The sequence below is a fragment of the Camelus ferus genome, chromosome 10, assembly GCF_009834535.1.
Source record: "Camelus ferus isolate YT-003-E chromosome 10, BCGSAC_Cfer_1.0, whole genome shotgun sequence".
NCBI classification, from domain to species: Eukaryota; Metazoa; Chordata; class Mammalia; order Artiodactyla; family Camelidae; genus Camelus; species Camelus ferus.
This window is the reverse complement of record NC_045705.1, coordinates 64,658,606-64,672,248: the sequence shown is the minus strand read 5'-3', so window position 1 is coordinate 64,672,248 and position 13,643 is coordinate 64,658,606. Positions and strand designations below refer to the sequence as shown.

The window sequence follows — 13,643 nt, the reverse complement described above, 5'->3', positions numbered from 1 at the left end:
GAGTGTCCAGTCTCGGTGTCTATGTGAGATCACAGGGCCTGGGGTGCACATAGCTCCCCCCAGACACAGACACCCTGTCTGCCCTCCTCTCTCCTCCTCTCAAACCTGCCCATGGCCAGCCCTTCAGCCAGGATGTGACAGCCCGTCAGACCTACCAGGGCCCCCTCTCTGCCTGCTCAGCTGGGCAGTAACCCCTCCTGGGCATGGGTCCTGGCAGCTCAGGCCATTTCCATTTAAACCCCTGAGGAAGCCCTGAACAGTCGCCCACGGAATCGGCACCAGCTGACAGGTGATGTTTGCGCCTCTCCTCCTGGGGCTGGCAGGAAGAGACGCAGTTGGCTTTTACTCCAGAAACCTGAGTCTGGAGCCCCTGAGTGTGGCCACCTTCCCCATGGCTGCTTGAGCAGAGAGGGGCATGCCCCAGCCCACATCCCTCTGCCAGTGGCATCCTGCATTCTGTGGGGCTCTGTGCCCCAACACAGGCAGCCTCCTCCCCAACTCCTAAGCCACCTGGGGAGGGAGAGAAGAGGGACTGGTCTCTGTTTTCCCTGAGGGTGCAGGGGCCAGGGTGGGACAAGGCAGGACCCAGCTGCCCCCTCCCCACCCCCTAGTCTAGGCTTTATTTATTCACATCAGGGCTCTGGCTTGGGCTACAGGGGCCTTGCACACCCCAGCTGGGCTGTGTTCTCTTAAAACCACTCACCCTAGAGAGCCTCCCAGCCCTCCAGGGCCACCGAGAAACCTGGGGCAGCTCCCTGATGTGATGCTCCACAACTTTCTCCTCCTTGGAGAGCTGTGATCAGCCACGGTTCCCTGCAGCTGGGCAACAACCAACAACGCTCCCCAGCCTTCCGCCCCTGGGCCTCCAGTCCCCGCGAGGAGGGGCAGGCACCCGGCCTCCGGCTTGAGGGGGCACCTGCTGCCCACCGCCCCCCACCGCCTCCAGCCCAGCGGTCGCACTGTTCTAGCCGCCAGGTGCACCGCCCTGGCCCCCTGCCCCGCACCGGGCTGACCGTCCACTGCGCGCACAGGGAGGGAAGTTGGAGGCTGCTTATGCCCCCCTTGAAGTCGTTTTAAAAATAAAACCTCGCTCCAACCGTGACTCACGCGGCTGGTGGGGACCGGAGCGCGGCGCCCTGGCCGGCCGGCTGCCTCTCTCCGCTCGCCCTAGCCCGCCGGTTCCCGGGGACTGGGCCGGAGCCGAACCGGCAAGCCCAGCTTGGCGACCCCAGCGGGTAGGGGCTCCTGCCTGGGGGCGCAGCAAGGGCTCGGGCTCCGACCGAGCCCCCGCCCTTTCCAGCCTCTGATGAAGAGAGCGAAGCCGCTGGCCGCGCACCCGGTGCCTCCCCGTGGCGAAGCCAGCGCCGCGGGTACTCGGCTGTCCACTCGGGGGCCCCCACCCCAAATCCCAAAGGCTGATCGGTCCCGGAGGCAGCTGGGCAAAGCCGGGCAGCCGGATCCCGCGGCGCCTCCCTGCGCTCCCCCACCCCGCCACGCTGGCCCCATAGCCCCGTCTTGCGCGCGCGGACCCAGGCCCCCCGCCCCGTGCATCCTTCCTTACCTGCGCAGCGGCCGGGGAGGCGGGTCTCCTCGGGAAACTTTGCGATGACAGCTGGAGCCTCAGGGGTTATTCCAAGGAGCGGGCGGGAACCGGAGCCCGAGGGCGCCCAGGGGGGCCCGGGAGAGGAGACCCCAGCGCTCCGCGGAGCGCGGTGGCGGGCCCGGGGCGGAGAGCGCGCGGCGGCGCATCTGCCCGGCTCGGGCGCCCGGCGTAGCCGCGGGGGGCGTGCGCGGGGGCGTGCGCGGGGTGCGCCTGGCGGCCGGGGTGCGTGTGCCCGGGTGGGTGCGCTCGGCGGGGCGAGGGCCAGCAGCGGTGCTTGCGCGAGCGGCGGCGGCGAGCAGGGCGCGGGGAATCAGGCTGTGCGGCCGCCTCTCCCCTCGCGGCGGCGGCGGCGGCGGCGGCGGCAGCGGCGGGGGCCGTGCGTGCAGGCGCGGAGCGGGGAGGGAAGGGAGGAGGGGGGAAGAGGGGGGAGGCAGCGGGCGGGGAGGAGGCGACGGGGGCGGGGGCGCCGCGCTGCGCACTGGCCGGCGGGACCCGGCGTGGGAGGCTGCGCCGCTGCGCGGGGACTCGGGCCCAGCCTGGGAGAATCGGCCTTCGCGTCCCACTCCCCCTACCCACCGCTAAAATGGATGGGGGTGGGCAGGGAGGTTGGGGTGTTGGTCCTGGGGGGAGGGGGGTAGGAGGGAGGTTCCCAAAGCCAGCCTCCAGCGCGGGGGCGGGGAGAGAGAGAAGGGTTCTCACTCACGCTCACGCGCCACCTCCCCTTACACCCCTCCTCTCTGCACCCACTCATTCATCCATCCTTCCACCCATCCATCCGTTCATTCATTCATCTGTGCACCCATGCATTCATTCACAAACAGGTACCCACCGCCTCCTCTGCGTGCCCGGGTAACCGCTTTCTCCCTGTCTGACGCCCCTTCCCCACTGGGACCCTCTCACCTGCCTTGCTCCCAGGTCAGATCCCAGCCTCGCTTTCCCCCTCATTAGCTGACTGTGACCTTGAGCAAGTTACTTAACCTCCAAATCTCAGTGTCCCCCGTTATAAAATGGGAGCATTAACAACTTACTTCCAAGGGTTAACAGCAGGGTGAAGGAGACCTTGAAAAGGAAAGTGGCTAGGGCCATGCCTGGCACACATTAGTGACAGGAAATGTCTACGCCTGTTGTGCAGGTTCCAGTGTGGTGGTAGGGGTGGACTAGACCTCCCTCCTCTGAGCCTGGGAAGTTCCCATGCTCTTGGCCTTCTCTGGGATACTGAGGAGTTCTCTGTCTGCCTGGCATCCCTAGACCAGACCTTGTCACAGAGCTCAGTCATCTGGTCCTGCCACCCTTCTCCCTAGAGGGCTGCTCTGAGTGAGTCCTTGCCTCTATCTAGAACCCCCCCACCTCCACCCAGGCCCCACTGCTTGCAGGTCCATGCCCAGACTCCCCACAATCTGGCTGGGACCCCTCCTCCGAGTCCCATCCCAGCATCTCCCACCCACTATCCCAACTGCAGGCCCATGTTAGACCTTCCAGGAGCCCAGCACACCCTGGGCTTTGCTGTCCTTTAAGGCCTGGCCAAGCCACCTCTCCTCTGGGATGCCCTCCCAGCTTCTCCCTAGGGGAAGATCACCCTAAGGAACATCAGCCCCTCTCTCCCCCGCATCCTGTGCTCTCCCATCCCGGAGCAGGCTGAGGCCTTGCCTGAGGCTGCTGCCTCGGTCCTTGCAGTGAGCACCTCTTCATTGGCCCTTCTTGCCTCTCCCTCCTCACCCCTCTATCCCTGCTTCCCTCTCCTTATCTCCCTTTCTTCTGCTTTATACTCAATTCACCAAACAGCTATTTTTTCTCCCAATTTTTATTTATTGTCCAAACACCATCATATCAACAATAAAGGAAAGAAAAATCACCCACAACACCACCGCCCTGTGGCGTCAACAGCCTCCATTCTTCTGCTCCCTTCCAGGCTTGTCCATGCCCTGTCGGCTGTAACTTTTATGGAGATATGGTTTCCGTTCCGCCTCCCTAGACTCCCAGATGGACGTGAGGGCCCTGGGGCTCCATCATCCCTCCATCATGGCACTTAGCACCTTGCTGGGGAATTATGTGCCTGTCTTCCTCCTCTTCTAAACTGAATCCCTTGAAGGAGGGACTCCTTTCCATTCCCGCCGCCCCCAGGCCTAGCACAGTGCTGGCACAAAGCAGGCACTCAGGGCCCCAGAGTGGAGTGGATCGTATGGATATAGCTGTATTTGACAGATTGCATTTAGATATCAAAATACCATCTTCATAATAGTGTTTTTTATGGCTGCATGATATTCCAACAAGCTGATGTACCCTAACTCACTCAGCCATGCCTGGCAGCTGCAGACAATTCAAAGAATATTTATGGAGGTCCATGGTGCAGGGGGCTTTTTGGGGACCAAAGGCCAAAGGGAATCAGGCTCTGCTGGACCCCATCCTAGCAAAACCAGAAATCGAGCCAGGGGGTGGGTACCTAGGCAGTTAGGGTTTAGCAGGATCTTGCTGAAACAGACATCATTACCATGTGACTCCGGGATACAGAGGTCAAGTGCTCTGCAACATCCAAGGTAGCTTCCCAGGGGAGGTGGCTCTTGAGTTGGTCTTGGAGGGTCAGGAAGAATGTTCTAGGCGGACGCTTGAAGCTCATTTCAGCTTCAGGGACTGTGACGTGAAAGAGGCTAGGGTTTGGAGATCTGGAATTCTTGGTTGGAGTTGGGAGGTAGGAGTCAAGGGGGGCCATGGTGGAAGGTGAGGTGACTAATGTCAGCCAGGCCAGGTGTACAGGGCTCTGGACAAGCCTGGAGAGTCTGGCCTTTATCTTGGAAAAGGTAGAGTGCCAGGGAGGCAATGTAAGTATAGCAGGGGAGCTATCAGCCATGAGATTCAGAAAGATCACTTGTTCGTTCAACAAACACTTACTGAGACTCTGTGCGCTCTGGGGCTTCCTGAGGGCATCAGTCAGTGGTGAAGGCAGTAGGGTGGCCCTGGCCCAGGAGGACTGAGCCAGGCACTCATGAAAATGCTCTCAGCACGAGACAACACAAGCCACCCAGGGACAATTTGTGGCTTCAACCTTGGGCTCGCCAAGCCCCAGCTCCCCAGGCAGCAGTAACCTGGGCACTGTCTGGCATCCAGGTGCAGCAGGCCCTACCACTGGGCAGCCAAGGTCACACTGGCCCTGCTCGCAGCGCCCCAGCCTTCCCCACCACCTGCCTACCTTCTCCAGAGTCCTCAGATGTGGATTCTGCCTTCTACCTTACCGCTTATCCACTGCTGACCCCCGGGCGCTATCTCAGTTCCTGCTCCTTTCCTCAATAGGGCCATCACAAGACCCCCTAAGGCTGGTGTGACAGTCTAATGAGGTCCTAAGAGGAAAGTGCTTTGTATACTGTAAAGTGCAGCGACAACACAGCTCACCATGATTAAACTGTTGTCAACCAAGGTTCCACCACCCTCCACCCTGTGTGGGCCTGTTCTGGGTTGAGGGCAACAGAAGGGGCTGACCTGGTTCAAGAGAGGGGTAGGGTCTACCCCACTGGGTGGTCAGCTGGCATCACCAGGGACCCTTTAGTCCCAAGCTCTGTGCTGGGTGTCCAGGAATGAAGCCCGCTGAGGAAGTGAGCAGGGGTCAGCACTACTGAAAAGGCCAAGAGCTGTTGTTCAGAGGGCGTGGCCTTGGACTTCAGCCGACTGCCTGAGAGTCAGAGGCTCAGCCTCCCCCACAGGCCCCAGCTTCGGCATCATTTCCAAAGAGGGGTAGACCTCCAGCCCCCAACTTGGAACCAGAGAGCCTCCTAATGGACTTTCTGCCCCATCTGTGGATTCTCGGTCTTGGAGATCACTGCCCTCCAAGATCCCCAGGGTCCCCTGCATCTGGGGGCACCTGATGGGGGCCCCCAGAGAATCACAGTCACTGATCACCTGGCCATCTCAGATCGGGGCCTCCCAGTGATACCCAGGTATACCCTGTGATGTTTCCATGAATCATGGGCATGTGGCCTGTGGGTTGGCTGGCTGTGCACACCTGGCTGGGCATACCAGTCCTCACTGAAAAGTCCCACCAGCTTCTCTGATCCAAATCTTAATGCCACCATGCTCCCCCTCCACCATTGTACACTAAACCTTTCCATCCCTCACAGCAGAGAGGGCTGGGACTTCTCCCCAGAAGCATGGGGTTTGGGTACAGGAGAGGCTAGGGTGGGTCCCAGCATAGAATTTCAGAGATAGCAAGGCCCCAGCCAGGGAGGAAGTCCTAGAGAGGCTGCTCAAGGGAGTGGGCACTGCAGGGACAAGTCAGGTAGGACGAAGCTAGCAACTCCCAAGGGTGGACACCGGGAGTGGTGGGGAAGGGTGGCCAGTGCAGGAGCACCCCTAATCCTGCCCAGGGTGCTGAAACAGGGGTCCCGCTTCCCTGCACCCTTCTTCCTACTCACCCCTCAGTCCGGGGCTCTACCATCCTGTCCTTTGAGAGGCCTCCCTGAACCCACTTTTCCCAACTGGGCCACTTTGTTCCCTCTGCCCCCTCGGCTTCTCCTTGGTAGTGCTTCACTCAGTCTGTGCTTACAAGTGATTTGCGTGACTCCATTTTTCACATGTCTGAAATCGGGGCATGGATGGTAGTATGTTTTCTTCCTCAGTTGTACATGAAGTCTTGGTGAGACTCAGAATCGATAGAGCCCGTGTTCAGTGTCCTGTGTTTTATTAGTGTCTGTCTCTCCCAGCAGACTGGAAGCCCCCATGTGGTCACAGTCTGGGCCTCTTGTGGTCCCTGTGGGTCTCCAGCACCTGCTGCAGGTCCTGGGCACATGGGGAGACAGGCGGGCGTTGCTGAGTGTCAGGTTGAAACAGCCCTGCAGGCGATGGTGACAGCGCTGCCCAAGGCCAACCATGATTCCTAAAACTGCCCAAGATGATGGTTCCAAGGATTCAGAGGGAGGCCAGGCACTCTTCCAGCTATTGCAGTATGGCGGGGGCGGGGGGTCCTGGTGTGTGGGTATGGGGGGGCGATGGGAGGTGAAGGAGAAAGATCAGGGCTGACAGCTGCCATCCCAAGCCCCTGGGTGGGTGGAGAGAAAGATACCAGAGAGAATCAGAACTGGCCCTGGGCAGAGGCAGAACCAGGCCACCCGGGACAAGGGCTCCACACCAGCCCACCTTCCCTGGCACTGGCAGGACTGAGGCTGCTGCCTGGCTTGTCTCTGATGGGCCCTTCTCTCCCTTGGGAACCTCCTCTTCCTCCCACAAATGACATCACCACCACCCCCAACCCCCCACCTCCTCCAGACACCCAGGGCTGCCTCTTGCTTGCTTCTTCCCTTACCCACACACTCCTAGGCCACTATTCCCAGCAGAAGTGATGCTTCTGATGGTGATTTAAGCATTTCTGGACTCTGACTATCATTCACCTGCTACACACATCCCAGGTCAATCTCAGGAAGGGAGACATGAACTGTATTTAAAGGACAGTCCAAGTGGAGGGACCAGCATGTGCCAAGGTACAGAGGTCTGGATGACCAGCAGCTGTGGACTGAGGTCTGTGGGAAGGGAAGTCAGAGGTGAGGCCAGAGATGCAGGACCGACCAGGAAGGAAGTTGGAGGGAGGAAAAGAGAGGGCATGTCCTCAAGATTTGGGGTGCCAGAAAGCAGTGTCTCCCTGACTGCCTGAGAGAGAAGGGGAGGGCAGGGTAGAGGATGGCGGGGTGGAAAATGGGGTTTTGAGATTGGAGCCTTGGAGACTTCAGCTGGAGCCAGGCCTTTGGTGACAACTCTCCCACCCCATCACTGCCTCTTCTGATCCCGGCTGACCTTTTCAGGGGCTCAGGACCCTGTCCTCCTCTTCATCTCCTCCTTTCCCACCCCTGCCCCAGTCTGAGTTTACTGCCTTGGTCTCCTCTACTACCCAGGGGCTTTTGAGACTGGATGCCCTGAGTAGGCCACCTCCCCAGGGACTCAGACAGTTCCTGGGCCCTCCCCTTTGGGTTCTCTCTGTCCCCCAACCAGCTCCAACACCTCAGGGCAGCTGAAGCCCCTGAAGATGGGGGTCTGCAGATGGAGGGTCCTGAGCCCGGGGTCCCCCTCCCGAGTCCTGGTAGCCAGAGCCATGGTCCAGGGCTGGGGTTGGGTGGAGTCACTCAGGGCCCCTCACCTGCCCATCACAGGTGCAGCCAGGCCTAGCAGGTTCTGAGCTAAGTATACCCCTGAGACTGGGTGCTGGGAGGAGCAATGGAGGAGGAGGAGGGGAGGGAGGAGGGAGAGGCTGCCAGTGATGGGGGGGTGGGGGATGGGGTTGCCCAGCAACCACCACGCTGACTCTGCCAGGGAGGGATCCTTAAAGAACTGAGCGGAAAGGCTGGGCCTTGAAGGGCTGAGGCTCGGTCTCGAATACCAATGGCTGCCACCCTGGCACCTCCTCCTCCCTCCACGAAGTGGAGCTCCAGCTGGGAGGGCAGGAGGACCCAGGAAGGTGCCCAGCCTGGGGAGAACTAGGCTGGGGTCCTATCTTGTCCCTATAGGGGGTATAGGGACAACCTGGGAGGGGGTAAGAAGGCTGCCCTGAGGCCTTCAAGGCAGGGGGCGCCCTGGATTCCCGGGCCCCCAGGGCCTGGGACAGGAGGGGACTGGGACTCCTCACCCCAACCCTTGGCCATCCCACCACAGGAGCACTCCTTCCAGAGCCAATAAAACTGCCTCTTCTTGGCTGAGTGACCTTGAATGAGCCACCTCCCCAACTTTGTGTCCTGAGAATTCCAGGTGGCCATAAGACTGTCAGTCAAGGGCTGCCCAGAGGCGGCAGGCCTGACAAGGCTGTGTCTGGTGGGTGGAGTTTCTAAGGAAGTCCTTCCTGGTATCTGACTTAAATACTCTGCACAGCAGCCACAGCTTTCCTCTACCTTTATGGAGAAGGGAATATCTGTTTGGTCTCAGTACAACACCTCATATTTCAAAAGCAACAAGGGTGAGGATTCGCTGTGTGGCCTCCTCTAGTTCCTTTCCTTTCAGAGTCTCAGTTTCCCCATCTATACACAGAGGGCTGGGCTTGGCCAGGGTGCCTCACTGGGCTCCAAGGAGGCACCTCTGGACTGCTGCCCTCTCAAAATCACCAGAGCTCCCTCCTTGCTTCCTGCAGGGGTAGAAGGTGGGGGGAGCAGCGAGGAGGCCAGAGCCCCTGCTGTTTCCTCTCACCAAAGTGCTCATTCCATCGACTGGATTGAGCCACATTTGGAAGCCCATCCCATGCCCAATCCAGTCCTGACTTCCCTTGGTCCTCTAATTGGTCCCTATGGGTCCAGCATTTCCTCTACTCCTGGCTCTCCATCAATCTCTCCTTGGCCTTTCAGAGGAGGCCACAGTTTCATTGAAGACCTGAAGGATGATACCAGTTTGGAAAGAGCTGGAAGAAGAGTGTGCAGGGCAGAGGGAGCAGTCTGTGCAAAGGCCCTGGGGCATGAAAGAGCCAGATCTATTAGAGGATGAGAGAGGAGATCAGGGAATTGAGGGAAACGGAGCATGGGATGCAACCATGCATTTGTGGAGGGGAACATGAATTTTATTCTAAGTGTAATAGGAAGCTATTTGAGAGTTTTAAGCAGGGAAGTGAACTGATCTAATTTATATTTTAAAATGATCATCTGAACAGCCACTTTGGAGAACAATTTGGGAATAACTATTAAAGTTAAAGAGGTGCATATACTCTAACCCAGCAGTCCTGATCCCAGGTGTATGTGAGACAAACTCGGACATGGGGTCTCACAGGCCGTATGCATGATGCTACTGCAGCCAGGTTAGCAAGAGAGACAAAACTGGACACACTTGACTGTTGCTCAGCGGAGGGATGGGTGGATGAGTGTGGGACAGTCCTAACCTGAAGTATTACAAACAGCACTCTTTCCTCCTCCCAACCCGTGGTTTGTTTTTTGCTCAATTATTCCCTGGTTATCTCCTTTTGGGAAGAAAACTGCAGCTCAGAGAGGTCAAGGGGCTGCCTCCGAACACCCAGCAAGCTGGGAGCAGAGGAACCTGTGACTCTTGGGTGGGTGTGCCTATCTAGGTAGGGGTGAGCAGAGTGGGAAGGATGCCTTCAGGACCCAGGCACACCACCCTCACCCCCAGGAGTAGTGGGTGAGAGGCCTCTCCAGACCCCTCCTCCAGGATATATTTCCCTTGCCGCTTTCCACTCTCCCACCCGCCAGGGCTCCCCTGGGCCCCAGCCCCTCAGTCCTGCATAGATGGAGACTGCACCCGGCTGGCTGGGGCCCAAGTCATCTCCTGGTAATTGGGTTTCAGGGATGTTCGTGGTTATGCTAATGGTGGGACACTGAGCGCAGGCCCCTGGCTCCTGGGGGAGGGGAGGCCCAGACAGCAGCCAGGGTCCCACAGCACTGCAGACTCAGCACTTCCGTCAAAATCAGACTGCCAGATTCAAACCCTGGCTCCCTGCTTCCCAGCTGAGTGACCCTCAGCAAGTTACTCAACCTCTCTGAGCCTCCATTGTGTTATCTGTAAAGTGAGAAAAAATAATAGTATCTTCTCATAAGGCTCTCGTAGGAGGGAAAGATAAAATGAAAGAATCCACTGGAAACACTTGGCCCAATGCCTGACACAAAGAATTTGCTCGATAAATGTGTCATTAACTATTTTTTGGTTTTGCTTCAAGTCTGAAAGTTCCCTCAGGAAAATGTGAACAGTGGCTAGCCGAATCTGTGTGATGAGCTAAGAGGTGTTTCACTTTTCTTTTTAAATATATTATCCAATTTGGGACAATGAACATGAATTTATTACAAAACAAAATACCAACAAGTAGAAGTGTCTGGAGAAGGGGCTTGGAGAGTGGGTGTTGAGGGGGATGGGGGCCCAAGGGTTTAGGGTCCAGCTTGGGGGCCACTGGCTGGGAGGTTGGATCTCCAGGGGCAGAACCCAAGGAACCCAGGCAGGAGGGGATGACAGAGGGGCCTAGGCCAGCAGGAACCACAGCCAAGTCACCTGCTTTGAGCCTAAATGGCTGACTAGGCGGCTTTTGTATGGAGGGGGATGGGGTAGGATGCCCAGGGTAGACCAGGGAGGGGACTACAGAGGCGGAATGGACATGAGTGAATGGGCAGGGGTGAGGGGGGTCCATCGAGGTCCAAAAGAGCAGAGGAAGCAGGGCCTGGCACAGGGCCAGTGGGAGGAGGAGGCCAAGGGTGAGACTCTAGAAGGGGGCCCCAGCTGGGTACATTTCCAACAGATCTGAGGAATCCCAGGGCCCTACTCAGAGATGGAGTGAAGAGCTCAGTCCCAAGAAGCAAATAAGCCAAACCTGGCAGAGCAGGATGCTTAATGGTCCAGGCTCCAGAGTCAGACCAATGGGATTCAAATACTACCTCCACCACCATACCTGTGTGGCCTTGGGCCAGGCACTTATCTGAGCCTCAGTCTCCTCATCTGTAAAATGGAGCCATGCAACCAGCAAGCTCCCCATGGCTCTCCCTCAGGGGCTGGCGAGCAAACCTTGAAGATCAGAAGCTGCTGTTGTTTTGTTGTTGCTGTTATTAACCCCACCTGACAGCAGGCTGCTCTCACCTTTCTCCCTGGCTGATCGGGGAGAAGCTGGGGATCCTCCCTGCCAGGAGACCCCAGCTCCAGCGCCCATTGCCGCCATGAAGCTCTGCGATGCTCTAACAGTTTTACAGGCATTTTAAACTTTATCACCCATGCCCCCACAAGGCTTCACTTTCCCTGCAGATGAGGCAACCCGCTGAGGGTCCAGGGGGTGGAGCAACTGGGCCACAATCACAGCTGGGGGCGGGTCACAGGACCAGGCCCTACAAAGTACAAGGATGTTGGCTCCCCTCATATAAGGGCTGTGGCCTTGGGCAAGTCACTTCACCCCTCTGGGCCTGTTTCCGCATCTGTAAACAGGATGGGAAGGGGCATGTGTACACATGTGCACACATGTTGAGATGATCAGCAGAGGTCTGTGTGAAAGCCTGGTGTGGTAAGTGTGAGCCCCTGCCCCCCATGAGGGCCCCCCCGAGCCTGGGGTATGTCGGGTAAGCCTCACACTTCCCAGCAGACAACCCCACCTCACAGGACAGTGACCTTGGCCTGGGGGACAGAGCTTGTCAAACACGGCAACTGCTCATGCAGTTTGAGATGCCTTTGAAGTCTCTTGTTTTATCTTCAAAAATTCAGCACATTTCACATTTTATTCCATCTGTGGGGCGTTTCTAATCTAAAACATGTTTTAAACGGCTCGCCCTCAAGTACCGCGAACACCCACCGAAAGCCTGTGGGAAGTGGGGGAGGCAACGGTGTTGGTTTCCTGGGAATAAAGCCCACTCCCTCAAACCCCCCGGTGGGGCTGGGGCTGACACTACCCCGCCAGGCGGTTGGTCAGTCAGTCATCACCTTTCAGGTATCAGACGCTGTGCTTGAGTCTGGGGTGTAGGTGAACAGTGGGGTCTCAGCTGAGGGGAGGCAGGCCAGGAATGGGGCAGTTGCAATGCAATGGCAAGGGCTGATTGGGGGGTACACTGGTACTGGGGACGTACCAAGAAGGAGGTCTGGGAAGATATCACTTGGACAGGTGCAGTACCCCTCCCCCCAGGTCACCTTCCTGCCCCCATTGCCCTCTGACCTTCTCTCCCCCCACTTACTCTGCTTCAGCCACAGCGGCCTCTTGGCTGTGCCTCAAACACACCAGGCCGGCTCCTGCCCCAGGACCTTTGCACAGGCTGGCCCTGTCTGGCATGTGCTCCTCACAAACAGCTCCCCTATTCAGTAGGTCCTCCACTCCTTCTAGACGAGCCCCTATCTGCCTGCCTGCTACTCTCTCCTCCCTTCTATCCTCTTCGCAACCTCTGGTGCTAATGGGACTTCTTGTTTAAGTTTATTTTGTTGTTTCTCAACTGTCTACCTGCTAAATGACACACTCCATGCCAGCAGGGCCTTGCCGGTCTGTGCCTCAGAGCCTGGCATAGAATAGGGACTGGAGGCATCTTCGTCAAATGATAGAAAACTGAGATCTGGCCTTACAAGGGGCCAAGCAGAAGGGCTGGGTGATTTGGGGAGCAGCCTCCTTCCCCGAGCCTGGCTGGCAGCCTCCCAGGCTTTGGAGGCCTGGAGGAGGGCATGGCAGCGGCTGCCGGAAGCCCCCAGAGGGGCTGTGCCTGCCGCAAAGTCACCACTGTGCCCGCTCACCCGGCTTCTCCCTGGCCCAGTAACCTGCTCAGCGCTTTCCTCGGATCACTGAGTCTCCTCTGTAGTGGCCCGGCCTCCACGCGGTGCCCTCGGCACTCCCCCGCCCCAGCTGGAGAATTTAGCCCCTGTCAGGGAGAAACCTAGGCAGCTCCAATACTGCCTCCTGCCACTGCCCTTGAACCAGCCCTGTCCCCTGCACAGCCCCCACCCCAGGTCCTGCCTCTTAGAACCCCCCAGGTGAGCTCTTCTGCAAGGCCTGGGGGATGAGAGCTGGGTCTTCAGAGCAGGGGGATCCAGGCAGCCTAGCTGAGTGACTCTGGGCACAATCATAACCTGTCAGGTTCATTCAGTAAATTGTTATAAATTGTTAGCGGACACCTGCTGTGCACCAGGCTCTGTGCTGGACACTGGGAACACACTGTGGATGAGACACACGGGACTCAGAGAGGAGGGTAGCAAGGTAGGCACTTACCTGGGACGTGAGGATGCTGGAGGCAGTGGTTCATGGCCCACCGGAGGGTGCAGCGGAGGACAAGCTCCAGACCTGGGTAGCTGGGTGTGCTCCTGGCTCTCAGGGTGGGGGATGGTGAGGGTCTCCTCCAGGCAGAGGGACAAGCCCATGCAAAGGCCCGGGGACCAGAGGAAATGGGGCAAGTTTGAGGACCTAGAGTGTGACCGAGAGAAAGGTGAGGGGAGAGAGGAAAGAGATGAGGTGATGGGTCAGTGGGTCGTGTGCCTGTGGTATGTGAGGGGCTGGTTCTTTATCCTGAGAGCCAAAGGGAGTTTTGGACCTTTAATCAGGAAGCTGGGGGTAACATAGGAGATGCTCACATTTGCATTGTGGGAAGATCCTTCTCCGTGGCTCAGCTCTGTCATCTGTAAAATGGGCCAGTTA

General features: G+C 58.2%; 2 protein-coding genes across 6 annotated transcripts in view; one reads left to right on the top strand and one right to left on the bottom strand.

Annotated features, from left to right (window-relative positions):
- FLRT1 (fibronectin leucine rich transmembrane protein 1) overlaps positions 1–1,981 on the bottom strand; it is a 74,456-nt gene extending 72,475 nt beyond the window's left edge. For both annotated transcript variants that reach the window (XM_032489679.1, XM_032489677.1), the window contains exon 1: positions 1,562–1,981. The gene's annotated coding sequence lies outside the window, so the exon portion shown is untranslated. The remainder of the gene's footprint in view (positions 1–1,561) is intronic.
- MACROD1 (mono-ADP ribosylhydrolase 1) overlaps positions 1–13,643 on the top strand; it is a 143,626-nt gene that overhangs the window by 111,269 nt on the left and 18,714 nt on the right. The gene's annotated exons all lie outside the window — the stretch shown is intronic.